This window comes from Psittacula echo (assembly GCF_963264785.1).
Source record: "Psittacula echo genome assembly, chromosome: 2".
NCBI lineage: Eukaryota > Metazoa > Chordata > Aves > Psittaciformes > Psittacidae > Psittacula > Psittacula echo.
In genome coordinates this window covers 117,527,191-117,546,058 of record NC_137737.1, presented here as the reverse complement: position 1 = coordinate 117,546,058, position 18,868 = coordinate 117,527,191, and positions in this window count along the sequence as shown.

Below are 18,868 nucleotides of genomic sequence, written 5' to 3'. Positions count from 1 at the left end.
ATAGCATATAATAAGGGTCAATTGCTGAGGTGAGTAGCTCAAGAGAGGACGCCTTCAACAATGGAGTGGGGAGCAGCTCAGTGTCCAGGAGCCTCAACTCAGAGCGCCCAGAGCCACCGAGGGAGCCTCAGGTCCTCGACCGGACTTGCCCAGGAGCTGGCAGCTCAGCTGACGCGAGCAGCTGACTCACAGGGGGCGGAGCCAGGAGGGGCGGCACCAGCCCTGACTGGTTAAAAACCTGCCCCAGGGAGCTTGAGTGACTGGGGTGGGTCGAGGCAGTTTCTGCGGGCAGGCAAGCGGGATGGTGAGTACTCGCTGTATGACCAGGACCCGCTCTGGGAGCTCTGCTCTGGCTGCCCCGGCGGTGGCCAGCGTAGGCACCCAGACAGAGCCGATGAGAGGGGAGGCTGCAGTGCAGAGCTCGGAGTGCAGAGAGTGCCTGCACTGGTCTTGTGAGGGTGCCCAATGGGCAGGGCTGCACTCGGTGCTCCCTGGTGGAGGTCCTCCTGCAGCAGGTGGCTGAGCTGCGGGATGCTGTAAATAGGCTGCAAGATGTCAGGGAAGCTGAGAGGAAGCAGGAATGCTTGCTCCAGGCCCAAACTGTGCACGGGCCTCAAGCATTCCCTGCAGCTCATGGAGGAGTGGAGGAGGCTGTCAGCCCAGGAAGCTGGGAAATAGTAACAACAAAAAACAACAAAAAAAAGAGGAAGAAGACAATTAAAAGCGAGGGGCTTCCTCCTAAAGCTGTTGTCCCCACCCAGAACCACTTTGCTGTCCTCCAGGGGTCTAAGAAGGAAGGGCACTTGCACCAGAAACAACCGGCTGGTGCACTGCTAAAGAAGATCACTACTGGTGCTGCCAGGAAAAAGCGGCAGGTCATAGTAGTAGGGGACTCCACTTTGAAAGGGACAGAGGCACTCATCTGTCGGCCTGACCCGGTCTCAAGGGAGGTGTGTTGCCTACCAGGGGCAAGGATCAGGAATGTTGCAGAGAGGCTGCCTGCTCTAGTGAGACCCACAGACTATTACCCACTTCTAGTGATCCATGTGGGTCCTAGCAATGTTGATAGAAGTAGCCTGGAGAACATAAAGAAGGACTACAGAGCCTGGGAGAGGTGGTTAGGGGCTCTGGAGCTCAGACTGTCTTTTCGTCAATTCCCCAGGATACAAAGGAGGACCTTAAAAAAGCTAGGAGGATTGGCCAAGTTAATAAATGGTTAAAAGGGTGGTGCCATAGTCAGGGGTTTGGGTGTTTTGAATACGGGACCCAAGTTTGTAGGCCAGGTCTACCGGGGGCTGGTGGAGCTGGTCTGATAAAGAAGAGGAAGAGAGGTTTTGGTAGGAGGCTTGCCAGGCTGGTCAAGGTTTCTTTAAACTAGATGTGTTGGGGGAGGGGGGCATCGTTCCATCCCATCACATCCAGTCAGTTGCCAGCATCTACAATAAATGCTCAGAGTGATGCAGAGATATTGCAGCCGCTCCAGCCAATGAGCCGGCTTCATTTGGAACTTGGCTCAGATGCCTCTATACAAATGCCCGTAGCATGGGAAACAAACAAGAGGAATTAGAGATGTGTGCACAACTACGGGAGTATGATATAGTAGGCATCACAGAAACATGGTGGGATGGCTCCTACGACTGGAGTGTTGGAATGGGAGGTTACAGGCTCTTTAGAAATGACAGGCCTGGCAGGCGGGGAGGGGGAGCTGCTATTTATGTTAGGGATAGGCTGGAGAGTATGGAAATCTGGGAACAGGTGAGCAGTCGACAGAGAGTTTGTGGGTCAGGGTTAAAGAGAGAACAGCGATGGGGGACATTACTGTGGGGATCTGTTACAGACCGCCTGATCAAGAGGAATCTGAATGAAGTGCTCTATAGGCAGATAGGAACAGCCTCACGCTCACAGGCCCTTGTTCTCATGGGAGACTTCAACCACCCTGACATCTCTTGGAGTGAAGGTACGGCCCAGCACAAACAATCCAGGAGGTTCCTCCATTGTGTGGAAGACAACTTCCTTGTGCAAGTAATAGAGGAGCCAACAAGGAGAGGTGCCGTGATTGACCTCGTGCTCACCAACAGGGAAGGGCTGGTTGGAAATGTGACGTTCCAGGGCAGCCTTGGTTGCAGTGACCACGAGATGGTCGAATTCGAGATCCTCGGGACAGTGAGAAGAGCGTGCAGCAAGCTCAGTGCCCTGGACTTCGAGAGAGCAGACTTTGGCCTCTTTAGGAACCTGCTTAGTAAGGTTCCATGGGATACAGCCCTAGAGGGCAGGGGGGCCCAAGACTCTTGGTTGTTATTCAAGGATCACCTGCTACAAGCTCAGGAATGTTGCATCCCAACTAGAAGGAAGTGCAGCAGGAGGGCCAGGAGACCTCCTTGGATGGATAAGGAGCTGCTCAGGAAAATTCAAAGGAAAAAAGAGGCTTCTAGAAGGTGGAAGCAAGGACAGGCGGCCTGGGAAGAATACAGGGATGTTGTCTGGGAAGCTAGGGACCAGGTGAGGAAGGCTAAGGCCCAGTTAGGATTGAACTTGGCTAGGGATGTTAAGGATAACGGGAAGGGATTCTATAGGTACGTAGCGAGTAGAAGACAGGCTTGGGACAACATAGGCCCCCTCCGGAAGATATCTGGAGAACTGGCTACCCAGGATTTGGAGAAGGCTGAGGTTCTTAATGACTTCTTTGTCTCGGTCTTCACTGGCAAAGGCTCTGACCACACCACCGAGTCTTGGAAGAAGAACGCAGGGACTGTGAGAATGAAGACCCTAGGCCCACTGTAGGAGAGGATCTGGTTCGAGACCACCTTAAAAACTTAAACGTACACAAGTCCATGGGACCTGACAAAATCCATCCGCAGGTCCTGAAGGAGCTGGAGAATGAAGTTGCTAAGCCACTGGCCATCATATTTGAAAAATCATGGCAGTCAGGTGAAGCTGCCGATGACTGGAAAAAGGGAAATATAACCCCCATTTTCAGGAAGGGGAAAATGGATGACCCGGGGAATTACAGACCAGTCAGTCTCACCATTGTGCCTGGCAAAATCTTGGAGCAGATTCTCCTGGAAGGCATGCTAAGGCACATGAAAAACAACAAGGTGGTTGGTGACAGCCAGCATGGCTTCACTAAGGGGAAATCCTGCCTGACCAATTTGGTGGCCTTCTATGATGGGGCTACGGAAGTGATGGACAGGGGCAGAGCAGTTGATGTCACCTACCTGGACTTGTGCAAAGCGTTCGACACTGTCTCACACGACATCCTTGTCTCTAAATTGGAGAGACATCAATTTGATGGGTGGACCACTCGGTGGATAAAGAACTGGCTGGATGGCCACATGCAAAGAGCTGTGGTCAATGGCTCAATGTCTGGCTGGAGACCGGTAACGAGTGGTGTCCCTCAGGGATCGGTGTTGGGAACGGTCTTGTTCAACATCTTTGTCGGTGACATGGACAGTGGGATTGAGTGTGCCCTCAGCAAGTTTGCCGATGACACCAAGCTGTGTGGTTTGGTTGATACGCTGGAGGGAAGGGATGCCATCCAGAGGGACCTGGACACGCTTGTGAGGTGGGCTGATGCCAACCTGATGAAGTTTAACCATGCCAAGTGCAAGGTCCTACACCTGGGTCGGAGCAATCCCAGGCACGGCTACAGGTTGGGCAAAGAAGAGATTCAGAGCAGCCCTGCAGAGAAGGACTTGGGGCTGTTGGTTGATGAGAAAATGAACATGAGTCGGCTTCAGTGTGCGCTCGCAGCCCAGAAAGCCAAACATATCCTGGGCTGCATCAAGAGGAGCATGACCAAAATGGTCAAAGGAGGTGATCCTGCCCCTCTACTCTGCTCTCGTGAGACCTCACTTGGAGTATTGTGTGCAGTTCTGGTGTCCTCAACATAAAAAGGACATGGGACTGTTGGAACAAGTCCAGAGGAGGGCCACGAGGATGATCAGGGGACTGGAGCACCTCCCCTATGAAGATAGGCTGAGAAAGTTGGGGCTGTTCAGCCTGGAGAAGAGAAGGCTGTGTGGAGACCTCCTAGCAGCCTTCCAGTATCTGAAGGGGGCCTACAAGGATGCTGGGGAGGGACTATTCATCAGGGACTGTAGTGACAGGACAAGGGGTAACGGCTTCAAATTTAAACAGGGGAAGTTTAGATGTTTAGATTGGATATAAGGAAGAAATTCTTTACTGTGAGGGTGGTTAGGAACTGGAATGGATTGCCCAGGGAGGTTGTGAATGCTCCATCCTCGGCAGTGTTCAAGGCCAGGTTGGATGAGGATTTGGGTGACATGGTTTAGTGTGAGGTGTCCCTGCCCATGGCAGGGGGGTTGAAACTAGATGATTTTAAGGTCCTTTCCAACCCTAACTATTCTATGATTCTATATCATTTCCGAATATACAACAGCAATCACAAGAGGTCCATGGGGGGATGCACTGCTGAAACTTTGCACTACCATGCTACAAGAGCTGCTGCCCAGCCACACTTGCAGCTCAGGCCAAATTCTTTGTAAGTGATAAATATGCCAGTCTCCATCAAGAGTCATGGGAGAAACCTACTCATCTGGAAGGTCACCGTTTAATCCACCAAACTTGTGAGCTGAGGGGAGACAATGAACCAACATCCCTAGAAATCCATACAGTGATCAAAGATTTTCTAATCCTATAAACAAAAATGTTTTGGGGGCTGACCCACAGTGGTTTATTCATGGAATTACTGAGCAAGATTGATCAACAGTCTCCATACTGGGTAAACCACTGCTTTCATCTGAACGTGAATTTCACCACAGACTTTAAAGACAGCTAAATCAACATAGCAATGCATCAGTATGTTATCAGCAGCAGTGTCTTCTGAGATTTGAGATGTTTTCTCTCCTTTATTCACTGTAAAATCTATTGAGTTACAAGGAGTACTGAGAGGGAAAAGCTATTTTAAATTGCATGTTTATAATTTTAATGTCATTTGAACAACTAAACTATAAACTTTGTCATTTTGCTTTTAGAAAGAAGAAATAAAAGCTATATAAAGCTTGTAAAAAATTGCAGAGTACTCATCCAGATTACTGACAGTCAGTAAATGCCTCAACAATCTCTCCCACTTCTTTACAGAGACTCAAATTCAGCAGTCCAGTGAACTGGGCTATAAAATCAGCATATCTGCCCCAAAAGGACCATGCTTTTTCTTTGCAGTAACACAGCCACAATGCATTTGCGGGACAGCAAACTGGCTCTGGACTGTGAAAGGTATTCGCCATTTTGTAAAACAAAGCAGCCATCCATAATCTTTTTCATTTCCAGATAATAAAAGGAAAGTCTCATTTTGCAACTACAACAAAAACTTAAAGCAGTACAGCTGTAAGCAGAAATCCAGTCCATTTGTGGTTTAAAGAGCTCCACGCCTACTGTATATAAAATAATAGGCTGATATCATTAGCATAGACAACAGCTTGTTTTCAATTTGGCTGTAGATAATGAAATTATCCCCCAAATTAACATAAAGTGGAACAAATAAACACAAAAGCAAACTTTTTCTTTTTTTTCCCCCTTCAGCAGCGCTGGCTTTCAGCTATTTAGAATAAAAGCAAAGCTTCTGTTTTTCCAGAGCTCCAGTTTGACCTCAAGCAGATAAAGAACATGAAATGACAAACACGCAGCAAAGAGTTACTGTGTCCTTCCCCCCTGGCCTCTGTTTATATTAGGAAATGTACCCGGGGAGGAGGGAAGGGGAGGCAGGAGGGCTGCCTTTCAGCGCCGTGCTCAGCTCTGCTGGCTCCGGCTGGAGCTGGCCCCTGTTTCTGAGTAAGCTTACTCCACTCCAGATGTGCCTCGGCTCCAGCGTGGCTGCCATGTACAGTAAATCGGCATCTGAGGGCTCGTCAATCTGTGGGGTAGAGCAATTGCGGTCTCGCCAGGCCGCCCCACTGGCACAAACAGAAATCTGCGCTGCTGAACTGGAAAAGGAGAAGAAGGAGGAGGAGGAGGGAACGGGGCGACAGGGAGGGATGGAGGCAAATAACAGGAGAGCAGTGTGTGAAAGGTGATGGGCTGAAAGGTGTCCACTCCCAGGAGGAGAAGGGGAAGAAATAAACACTAACAGCCAACGGGGGAAATGTTCTTAATGCATTTGTAAATTTACTTGTAAATGTTTTACACTTAGAGAGAAAGGGGAATGCTGCGTATCATTTGGCAATGCTGGCTGTCTATAGGTCCCCATGGATATACTGGCTTAGTACGGCTTGTAACGAGGGCAAGAGAAACATAAAATAGCTGGGAAAACACAGCCAATTAGTCATTACATGTAGATTGTAAAAACAAGTGAGAGAGACAGAGACAGAGAAATAAATACCCTTAGCAAATCGAGCCCCTCTTGTTTATGTCCCTGCAACATGAGTACAGAAAAAGCAGCGGCAATGACGCCTTCTAATCAAAGTGCAACTTGCAAACCAGTCAGTGCTCCCATTCAAAATCCTCCAGGATTTCCTGATGCTCACAAGATTTACCTATTTGCTGTCATTGTAAAATACAAATTGTTTCGCTAATCAGGCAGTTTGCTTTGGATCCCACCCCAGTTGTACAAACTCCAAGTTGGATGCTCATTTCTGATCTCCTGCCGCCTACACAGCCGTTGCTAACTGAGTTTTAATAGGATGAGAAAACAATCTTTTCTTTTATAGTGGGTTCAAATGAGCTACCCAGCTTCAAGCTGACTATAGCTGTGTTTTCCTAATCACCATTTTTTTATAGCAATTCTGAGGATGAAAATGCCTGCTTCCCCCTCCCTTCTCTTCCAGCAGCACCAAGTCTAAGAATGAAAATAAGTGTTAAATTGAAACACAGAACAAAAATTGGTTAGATTCAGTGTAATTGAGTCACAGTTAAATTTAGGCTGCTTTTATTTGCAAATATGCACTTTAACAGCAGCTCTATATAGCATCTCTGTGTAGAATGAGATGCCTCATTTATTTATTATTTTTATTGTGGTTGTGCCTGAAATTCTTAGCAAAGGCTCCCAGTCCCTTTGTGCCGTGCACTGTAAAAGATGAGCAATGCATTTTAAAGAGTCTCCTTTGCCAGAGAGACTATCCTCTGGGTGCCATCTGGGTAAGACGGCAGCACCTTAAGTGGACAGAAATATTGCCAGCTGTTCCAAATCTTTAAAAATTGTGAGTCAAAGCTGAAAAAAGTCATAAGGCTGCAGGAAAAAAAAGTCGTAAGATTTTCCAAAGGGTATATGTAACATCCTTTCTTGTCTCCTAATTTGTGAGCCTTCTAACTTTCCCAATACGTTGTGAGAGTATAAAAGCTACCTTTTTAAAAGAAACGCTCAGATTCCTGCAGTATGCCTTGATTTAAGGAATGAAGGCTTAAAAACATCAAATATCATTACGATCTGAAGTAAAGCCATAAGACTTGGCAATAGAACAAACAGTTGTATATGAGACTTGATTTTCCTTAGCACTCCATTGGCTGAACAGGGTAGTAAGCTCTCTTTCCCCTAGGTTAAATCAATCCTGCAAGGTACAAGGTGCTCTGATTCTGAATACGAAAAACATATGCAATTGCATATGAGTAAACAATTAAAGAAAATGTGATTATTCTTATGCATAAATTTCATACTGGGTTTTCAAACACTGGAAGCACTGGGACCACTACCTTAGATGAAGGGCAATAGAGTAGATCAACAAGCCCCCAGCAAGCAATCAGGCATGCATCCGCCAAAGTGAACAAGGCCATGCACAAGAATATGTGTCGCATTACGAACTCCTCGGCATCATCCAGAAGGAGGCATGCTGCCTCCCACTTCTTCCTCTCACCTCAGCATCCAGCCATGCCCCAGCTAGCCCCAGAAGAGGGTTCTCGCCATTGCTTATGCCTTGCACAGTCATACACAGTAGGATAAAATGTACATAAAACAAGTGTATTGAACCAAGGTGGCAAGATTAGGATAAAAATAACCTCAAGAGCTGTTTAAAATTAGACTGGCCCAAGCACTGGTAAATGTACAATTGGGATTTCCCTTACACTGACAGACATATGAACTGGATGATCAAACAGGTGCTTTCAACGGCCAGCATTTCCATGCAGAAAGGCAACACAGACTGGTCTCATTAGACAGTAGCTGAGTTTAATGAGGAATGTGACTTTTCCCACCCCATGTTGAATGACTGGCCCAGGGGAAACGCGATACTTAGAGGACACCAAGAGCGGCACAGTTCTTAGCTCATCCACCACAATAATGGCACTAATTTGAGAACAAGTGAGCGTAAAGCTGATAATAGTTGTCTGTAAAGAAGCATGTATGATGGTAAGATGATATGAGACAATGCTAAGTGACCGTGGAGGAATGTATCTAGAAGCCAGGACACAAAATGAGTGAAGCATGAAGAGGGTGTTGAAAATGAATCAGTGAGAGAGATTGAACAGCAGAGCAAATAGTGCAGCCCCCCTTCAGAGAAGCCCCTCTCAGTATTATGCTCCTAACTCACAGCAATGCTGTACATCCACTTTAATCTTAGCCATATTTTTACAATGTAAAATCAAGTCCTTGTTTACACGTGTATCATAAGTGCAGCCACTTAACCTCAGATTTATTGTGCATATGGTCAGAAAGGACAATTTCCCTGAAAAAAAGTTAAAAAAAAAAAAACAAAAACAAAATTAATTGATAATCTCAATAAAGTATTAAAACATTTTGTTTCTTTAATGGCTCACCTAACATAATGTTCCATCTTGCAAGAAAGCAGGTACTAACTAAAGAAACTAATTAACTCAAGAAAGATTGCCTGAAAATAAATCATGTTTCCTATTTCCAACTATAACTGCCTTTTAATTGTGCATTAGAATCTTGGATCTACTATTTTCTTTGGGTTTTCCTCTATACACATTCCAATGCACCTGACAACTGAAGGAAGGACAGTACTGTCCAGCCATTGTGTGGGCAGATGTTGTGTAAATTTCCACAAAAAATTCTGCCAAGCCTCCCTTTTACACAGACCTCTGACACCTGCATTATTTGGAAGGATTACTTTCTGTATCAGTGAATGTCCCTCAGGGACTGAGACAAGATGAGCAACTGAGAACATGGCTGCAGAGCAGTCCTGCAGTGTCAATAGGAATGTAATTATCCTTCCCTACTTAAGGACAATGCAGCAGCCCCAGGTTCCATGCTCTCTCCACACATCTCCTAAAAAAAGTGGAGATGAACAAAAGTTAGTTAAGTATCCAGTCTACAGTCATTTTAAAGTAAAATAAAACCTAAAAGGACTGCAAAAATTGGCTGTGTTGTCATTTCATTTGTCTACACATGCACAGACTGCAAACTTGGCATTTCTGTTCATAAAAGAACTATCAGTAAGTCCATCAGGCTTATATTTACCAAATGTTTAACGTCCCAGTAGCATGGTCTTTATGATGCCTTTGACACCTGCACAGAAATTACATCAAATCTGTAGCAGCAGCATTAGGTAGTGCACCAGAGTTCAATGTTCAAAACATCCTGTTCTTTACATAGCCTCTTGTCTTACACAAAAGCAGTTAAAAATAATAGAGCTTGTTCAAGCGCCAGATTTATGAGCTTGTGTTCATAGACTTTGTGAGGGTCATCTTGCAAGGTTGTTTTGTTATACCTGTGGGCTGGGAAAGGGCAGGCAGGAGAAGGCACGAAAGGGAAGAAAGTTTTGTGAATCGATGGCTTCAAGCCTTCAGGAAAAAAATAAATAAATTAATGAAAAAAAAAAAAATCAAATAATGCTTTCATGACAATCAATTTACTTTTCTGAAAAGTAAAATTAGTAAGAAGTGAAATTTATAAGAAGTGAGTAACAGAATAAGTATCCTGTTGCTGGACTGGAGATAGATTAAAGTGATGGAATATTTATATTTGTAGTTTGAGATGTGGAGGCTTGGATCAGCTAATTAGTAAGACAGATGCCATTTGCAAGACTTGGATGTTGATCCTGATGCAAATTTTGAGCTCATCAATCTTTTGGAATGTTTAGAGGAGAGAAAGCTTGGCTCTCCTCTCAAATTTCACACTAGAAGGCTCTGGCTGGCTTCAGTGATGAAAGAAGAAGAAATGTAAGCTTCTACAGCCTTGCTATGTTACATGTACATTGTAATTACCTCAGTGTCGTTGTTACAAAACTATGTGAGTAACAGGCCCTCTTCTCACTGGGATCTGGGGTTCCTGTTGTTGATGAGGGAAATCTGAGCAGAACAATGCCATCCAATGTTCTTGTCACATTCATGAGTCCTATGACTAATCTCTTCGCAATCAGACCCAAAGCTATAATTAATTCCTTTATTCTTATTTTCACAAGACATTAAAAGCCTTGCTAATATTCACTTTGTTTATGAAATGCTCATTTTCACTGGGAAGCCGTGTTGGACTAGGAATAAAGGCACGAGGTTCAGCACATCAGTGAAGTCTGCTACCAACTCCTGGCCTTAGAAACATTTCTTAGGCACAGATTGTATTTACAGTTATCAAGTCTAAAACCTGTAAAGGCTTTCATTACTGCTTAATAAGGTGTTTTGAGATCACAGATGAATTGCAGCAGGAAAAAATACCAGTAATTTGTACAAGTGCTGCAGACTTGAAGCACCAAGCACAAAGCAGCTGAATTTCACATTTCCATTGAAGAGTCTTCAGTTTATACCAGACCAGATTTAAGCCCAGCTATTTTGTCCAAACACCTACATACAGTCTATTTGCAATGTATCCCTCATAAAGCTCTTCCTCTTACTTCCACTGAGTAGGAATATTGCAAAACTGCAGAAAGGAAGTGGAAGTTTAAAAGCTTTGCAGAGACCAGATGGAAAATGTGATAGGAAACTGAAAAACAAACATTTTGTGTTTTCATATATATTAATTACACATAACAAAGGTTAACTTCCACTCATATCTTTCCCTCATTTTTTTTCAGCCAGAACTTTTCATTCTTGTACTAACAGTTATACACTGCAAGGGCTCCTACCAATAACAATAATAAGAGTCTGGTAAATGTTTTGTTATCAAAGGCAGCAAAAAGTCTTATTTTATGTAGAGGAAATAAGCCAGAATCAATAAAGATATAACCTGTTGCTTTTATTAAATCACTAGAACAAGGCCTCTCAATTAATTTTTACCAACATGCTGTTCCCTTTACTGGGATTCTCTGGGTGATTTTTACCAAGTTTTCTCTGCAGGAAATAGTGGACAAACTCCAGATCTCTGAAAGAATGACAAAACGGTATGAAATACAGGGTCTCTCACAATAATCGTAGGGACTTCATCTCTCATGGACCTGGGAAAGACCAAACAAAATTACACATGGCCCAAATCCAGACTCAGGTCTGGCATTTGAATAATCCTGGAGTATTTTCAATCCATCTCAATCTATCTTCTCACTGGTTTAGTTCTAAAAGCAGGTTAATCTCAGAAGAGCTTACTTAGGGCACTGTTATATCAGCTGATTCTCAAATTCTTAGCATCCACCAGCACACCTGAAGATCAGAGTAAGTACTTTGTGTTGTAAAATGTGAAATAAATATTTGAATATTTTAAGCCAATCAACTTATTCTGAATATTTTATCATTTGTAGTTACTGGCCACTAAAGATTGATGTTGCCCTGTAACTCCTTGCTGATGAACACATTCCTCTGGATGCCTAATTTGTGAGAGATTTACACTGTGCAAACATTATTTACAGAGAGCACTCAATTCTCTCTAAATCAATTAGATATGCCTTTTCAAGCACATTTTCCGTTGAAGGCTACCAGAAGAGGGTTTTCTTTTTTACCTGCAATGAGGATTCCAAAACCATATCACCTCTGAGAAGCCACAGAGTGGCTTGGAAATAGAATGGTCCTGCCCATGCAGCCTCCTGTAAAATTGAAATGCAATTTAAGAGATCTTCAGGGGGATTTCTCCAGCTCTGGAGGAGGCCAATCAGCAGTCTGACCTCCAATAAAGACAAGAGAAGGAAGCTCCCTTTGAAAGGTAGTAAGGAAGCCTTCTTCTTTGAAAAGCATTCTTAGGTGCCGTCTGCTGATACAGTGCAGATTTATTTCCTGTAGTCCAGATAAGTCTGTGTTACTGATTATGCCAATATACTTCATGTGGCTCTTACTGCCCTTATCTAAGAATGGGAAAAGTCAAGGAGAGCAAATGAAAAACAAAAGAGAACCCTACCTAACAGAGAGGTTTATCATCAGTTTTCTAAATGCACCCAGAGAAATCTCCCTGCATATATATGAAGTTTAGGAATTTTACCATTTTATTGCTCTCTGGAAACAATGAGGCTGTCAACAAAAAAACCCTAGCAAAATATGCTTATAAACCTGGTGGATACATGTACAAGCAGGTAATTGTATTTGCAATTATGCATCATGTATAGAAAATGAGCATATGTACCTAAAGTTATACATGAGTTCATGATGGTCCACAGAGGCAAATACTAAGTCCTGCATCTGGGATAGTCTAAAGGCCAATTGATTAGAAAGCAGCTTTGCAAAAAGAGCCTGAGACTCCTAGAGGACAATCTGAGCATGAATCAGCAGTGACTTTCCAGCATTAAAAGCCAACCTCATACTGGGCTGTTTTATTAACAAAATAACCAGCAAGTCAAGGAAGTGATTATTCCCCTCTGTTCAGCACTTGTGAGATCACATCTGGAGTACTGCATCCAATTCTGGGACACTGACAAACCAGAGCAAGTAAAGCTGAGGGCCACCAGGGCAGACAAAGGCCTGGAGTATGTGACTTGAGAGGACAGCTGAGTGAGCTGGGTTGGTTTGGCCTGGAAAAGGGAGAACTGAAGGAGAGGGTCTCACCACCACTGTCACAACCTATATTGTTCATTAAGTTTATATTAGTACACAAAAGTTCATCTGTTATGGCTAACCTGTCTTCCATCTCACATCAGAAACTGAGTGAGTTTACAATTTGTGGAACAGTGACCCACTGCTGGGGCAGAGTGAGACTAAAGTCCTAGAGTCAAGCCAATCAGCATGCCTCAAGCAAGCCAGAGCACTGCAATAAACTAACCAAATCCATCCAAACTACAGCAAAAATTCCCATGACTCAGCCGTCTCCATAGCCTGTCAGCTCTACCTCCCACCTCCACAGCCCTATCTAACACTAGAGACCAAGCTGCCAGATACTTCAATCCAAACATTGTGGTTATACAGACCCCCTCCAAGCCTAAGGCCCAGATCCATGAATCCGGCTTTAATCCACTCTTGAGAATGTGTGTATTCTTTGGTCAGAATTTCGGCTGTCTGTATTTGGAAAGTCTCACCCACAGCCTTTAGCTGACTAAAGGAAGCCAAAGAAAATGCAAGAAGTAGTGGTTACCAAAAATGAAATCCTCCCTCAATATGACTGTTAGTTATGTATTTATGCACTGTATATGTGTCTACCAAACCTCTAGGAACTCAGTCTGCTCCTTATTTTGTTTATAAGGAAGGGATGAGAAAGAGTCCGTTTCTACAGAATTCCCCAGATGAAATCTACTGGAGAGTACCTCATTAATAAAGGATTTTTCTATTTATTTGTTTCACCCTGAGCAGCTGGCCACTCATATCTCTCTGGGGCATGTCAACTAATACATATTATTTCATAAGTTGAACATTTCTGAATAATACTGTCTTGTCCCTTCCATTTGTATTACATTACATGGAGCAAGGAAGTATGTTTGCATTGCACTGTAGAAATTTAAGGTGAAAATATATTTCTGAAACACTAGAAAAGGACTGAGCAGAACTGATGATTATTAAATGCTGATAAACCTTTGTTTAAGAGGTTATGTTTCACGAGGAAGCTGAGAATAAATCTGAATCATGCTCATGTGAGGTAGAACTAGTGAATGACAACCAAGGAAAATGTATTAAAAGCAACAATTAGCTTTTTTCCCCAACAGATCTCAAATCACTGAAGTGCCACTGAACTCAATGTGAATCTATTATAGATTTCAGTGAGAAAACCTGGCCCACTAGCCTCATTTTCACAGTTGGAGAAACTGAGACACAAAAATGTTAAATGAGTTGCAGGATATTACCCAGCAAATGGCAGAGCTGGGAATAGTACTCAGCTCCCCTGGAGGCCAGTCCGTGCGTCATCCACTGCACCACTTCCTTATACTAGAAGGCAGCAAAAGAGCACAAATTTCAGGGATTTTGTTTAATGAGAATGGGAGATGGAGAGATCTGGAAGCTCACCTCTAAAGTATAGGAATGCCAGGATTGTCTGACTGTTACATCCAATACACTACTGCTGACACTAAAATATGAAAATGTCTTTGCTCATATGCAGACAATTAAGGAAAAAGAGAATCAGGAATGATCACACAGAGAAAAAGAAATAATTCAATTGATTTTAAAAACAAACACATAGCAAGGCAGATTCTGTATACACAGAGTCAGGAGGCAAGTTTGCAAATCTTAATCAAAAGTGATTTAAACACTGTTCCTGCTAAAGCAGTTGAATCGACTAGTTGACTGATAAAAAAGGAACACAAGAAAGGGATCTTACTTTACACCAGATGCCCACCATCCTGTTTTTTACAGGTTACTTCTCTTCAGCTTGAAACATATCAGGTGCCTGAATAGGAGACATGACTTGTAGCATTATTATTTATGTCTCACCACTGTATGGGTGGCTTATCACTTTACTCCTGAGACAGATGCGCTGACTTTGCAGCTTATTCCTACAAGGATATTTTAATAATTTGAAATGATAAATATGAATCCATTTTCATGGCAAATACTGTTCAACAATCTCCTCTCCCTGTGGTCACTTATGTACATGATTAGCCTCCCATTCCAGGAGGTTCTTCATCCTCTGAAGAATGCACGGGATGGGACATGACTAAAAGGCACCAATTTCTCATTGTCTTGCTGAATGGTTTCACCCATGGACCCAGAATATTTCAGGCTGCCAAAATGCTCATAGTTGAGAAATTGCTCAAACACATGCCAGCCCCAGGTAGGGGTCCCCTTCCTTTAGCCAGCAGCTCATGCCCCTGGTAGGAGTACCCTGATACTGGGAGAAGAGCAGTGGCTGCTGACACTGCTTTGGAGCAGACCCACTGGCTTTAGTGTGGCTTCCTTTTCTGGAAGGTTCCAAATCACTCTACCAAGCTGACTGCTATGCACTATCGTTGCGACAGTTTTGTGCGAAGCACGGTATAAGATATGGCCAAGACTATCTGAGATGGCTGCTAATTTCAAGTGATGTAAATTGAAAGACATTGTACATATTTAACATGCTACCTTAAATGAAGGCAATGTGTGAATGGCTGATCAGCAAAAAGATCACAGGATTCATATCTTACAGTTCAGCAGCCTTTCAGATGGACCATGCCATGACCGAGGAACAGAAAATCCTTGCTCTTCAATTCACTTTTGGCCTTCTGACTTTATTGCCTTAATAGAAACCAGCTACATAATTTAGCTTCATGACTGCTAGTGGGAAATAAATTTTACTGAAGCTTCATTCTTTGAACATTTCAAACTTTTCCTCTGATTTCAGTCATTGAAATCTTGTAAATAAACTTGTAACTTTGACATTACAGTCCTTCAGCAAACACTTTCTTCCTAATGACATTTTACCCATTACACTGTTCCCACCTACAAGGAGCTTCACTTTTGGACTGGGTTTGGCTTTTATTGTTTTGGTTTTTTAAAAAAAATTAAAAAACTACTAGTATGCAGCTGTGTAATGTATGACAATAGGGGGTGATAAATACTACACAGCTGAAGCTGAAAACGAGTTAACAGAATGAAGTGAAGGTGATGACACTTTTTTTTTAACACAGAAAGTCATGAGATATTTTAAACAATACATTTTACACAAATGCAGAAAGAAATCCTCATTTTTCCCTGAAGAGTCTCTGGTGCAAAATTCATTCCCATTGGAGAACACCCACCAAAAAATATAAATCCTAACCTGTATTTAATGACTTCATGAACTCACACAAAGTGAGATAACATTCATGCTTCTAAAATCCAGTTGAAGTGGCAGTCCTCTATTCTGCTGCTAAAATCCTCTTGTTGCTGATGACTGCTAGAAATTAAAGAGTTAAAATGGAGACCACTGAAAAAGAGTAAAGCATATGTTATAAGCAGCATGTTACTTGCTCATTGGACTTCCCATGGGCCAGTGAAGGTTGGGAACCACTTCTGTAAAGGAAATGTACATGGTGTCAAGTTATAGACAGTCCTGTGTGTTAGCTCCATCTCTGCAACTGATTAGCTCCAGAATGACTTTGGCTTCACATAGTTTCTTACAAACATTATATAGTCAGCCTTCAAAACTTAAGTAGCCAACAGTGTTATTCCCCGTTTACAGATGAGTTATAAGTGCAAGGGTTAACAGCTACTGCAAGGGGGCCATTAAATGAGCATCAGAAGCTGGAATAAAATTGTTTCCAACCTTTGCCCACTTAACCATAATGTCCATGGTCAAAAAAAAAAAAAAAAAAGAAAGAAATTAAGCTCCTTCACTGAAACCATGTCCCCTGAAGCCATTTCTGATGCCTAAGTAAGCATTGTAATTTTTAGAACTACTTTGCACCTGCAGCTTCCAAATAGTTTCCAAAGATCACCTACCTATCCTAATTTTTACAAGTCTCAGCTTCTTAAGTCTTTCAAAACATGGAAAGAATAGCTATCTGTCTCACAGTCTTCCTGCCCACTGAGGTCAATGAGAGATTTTTCTTTGACTTCAGTGGCTGTAAGACTTCCCTCCCATAGTCTTTTCCTTCAGTTTGGGAAAGCAATTGTCCCAGGGTGGGTAAATGCTTCAAGAGAAACTGTTGTGTTGAGAATCATTACCACCCATGCACCACACAATACAAACAGTAAAAATGATGAGCAAATGAAACAGCATAAAAATAAAGAATCAGAAAGCAGCATAACCATCCGAACAGCAATGGCTGGAAATTCATCTTGGAACGCTTAACTGTTCCTGTGACACTGAAGCTAGGAGTGATTGTTCTGTGCTGCCACGGCATTGCCCAATAACCCATTCTGTCTAAACTAACAGAGCTGGCTAAATTATCCTGCCCTGTGTTCTCTTTTAATTGATTGTTTAGTTAAACAGGGGATAAAAAGTCTGGCTGGGATCCAGACTCAACTGCCTGCTGCTATGAGAGAAAAAAGTACTGATCAGAATATTTCTCTGCAGAATGAAATGTGTATCTCCCGGGCTTTTAGCAATAGCAGAATAAGTTTACATTTCTGTCTTTAATAAGATTCTTTCCTCTAAGTCATAAACAGCTCATTGATCCCTTCTCTTATTCCTGCCCCCTTAATCTTATTTATTGAAACTTGTAATATAAACAGTATTTCTTCACCTACTGTCTTTTTGAATTGTTGATTGTCTGGAAAATGGCACTAGCACAAGGTTTCAGGGCATTTTCTCTCCGTAGCAGTAGTGTTTCAGTCACATGTGGGTACTGTCAGACACTCGCTGTCATTTAGGGCCATCAGGGGCAACTCAGGGAGCAAGATAGTGGGCCAGCGTAAACAAGCACAGCACAATGTGACCTCAGGAGTATCGGGCAGATTCGCACAAGGCTGAGGATCTGGCCATGTGACTGTTTCCAGCTAAAATCACATTTTTCCCTCACCACACGCTGGAAAATTAGAGACTGCAGATCTTCTAAACATGTTTGTGGATGTAGAAAACCCTTTCATAAGGCAGGAGGGCTGTAGGGGGGAGAGGTTTCTTCTGAAAGGCAGCACAGGACAGGATTGGAAGTGCCACCATTTTTGCCCCCTCATTGTCACATTCCTTTCCCAGGCCCAACCAATGAGGCGGTCTGTGAGCCGCTCTGGCTGGGAAGGATTGCACTGCTGAACGGGGATGGAAAACGGAATGTGGTTTCCTGAAAGGTTTCCAGCAAGTACATGGGAATGGAGCTCTTGAAAGAGACATGGAGCTGAAAGCACTTCCCTTCTGAGAAACACTTCCAATCCACTCCCTGGGCCAAATGTAATAACAGCTCTGACATTATTATTGCAAAGGGGTAAAAAAGTCATTCTTCCAGCTCACTGCTGTGACTTCTCCATTTTGAAGCCACACCTTCTTTGAGACCTGTAAGTCATGTGGTTTAACATGCAAGCCTGCTCACAAGGGATGCTTCTTGGGCACTTCCCTACCAGTACTTATCACAAAGTCTTTTGGAAGTGCCAGGAATGCTTCTGGCAATGAAAAAAACCCCCAAAACTTAGAGATGTGTTTTTGTACTTGGGTCCCTCATTATATCTCTTGAGTTACTTGGAGTATATAGCCACAAATTGCCTGCAATATGCAACAAGGTTTTTCCTACTGTCAGTCATGAGCCAATATCTAGATATGAGGGAAAAGTCTCTCTGTAAACCATTTGTTGTAGCAAATTTTAAGTTTCATGGGATCCTTCTATAGCTGCAAATTCTCTCCCTTTACCCATTTAATACACTACACTGCACAACAAATGAACATAAATTACTTGAAATGTCTCTCTAAACAGCCCATTGGAGATTATACTGACTGGTCCTTACGACTGAACACTAACAGAGTCATGCCAAAAATTCAGACTGTCACTAGAAGAGTTAGGAAATAACGTATGAAGGAAGAAATGAAGAAGCAAAAGCAAGGGACCCAGTTTCTGGTTTACCGTCCAGGAATATGCTGGAATGCACATTTTGTAACAGAAGAGTTACAAAACAAGTGCTGTTGACAGTACAAAGGGGAAAATAAAGCCATTAGAAACAGTATAAATTGTACTGGCATGAATAATGTTTCTCCCCAGACTTCATCTAGAGAAAAGGGGGGTGGCATTAATTCAGTAACCTACGTTTCTAAATAGGTTCAGTTAAATTGGTACAATTTTTGTTTAGATAAGGCCTCAGA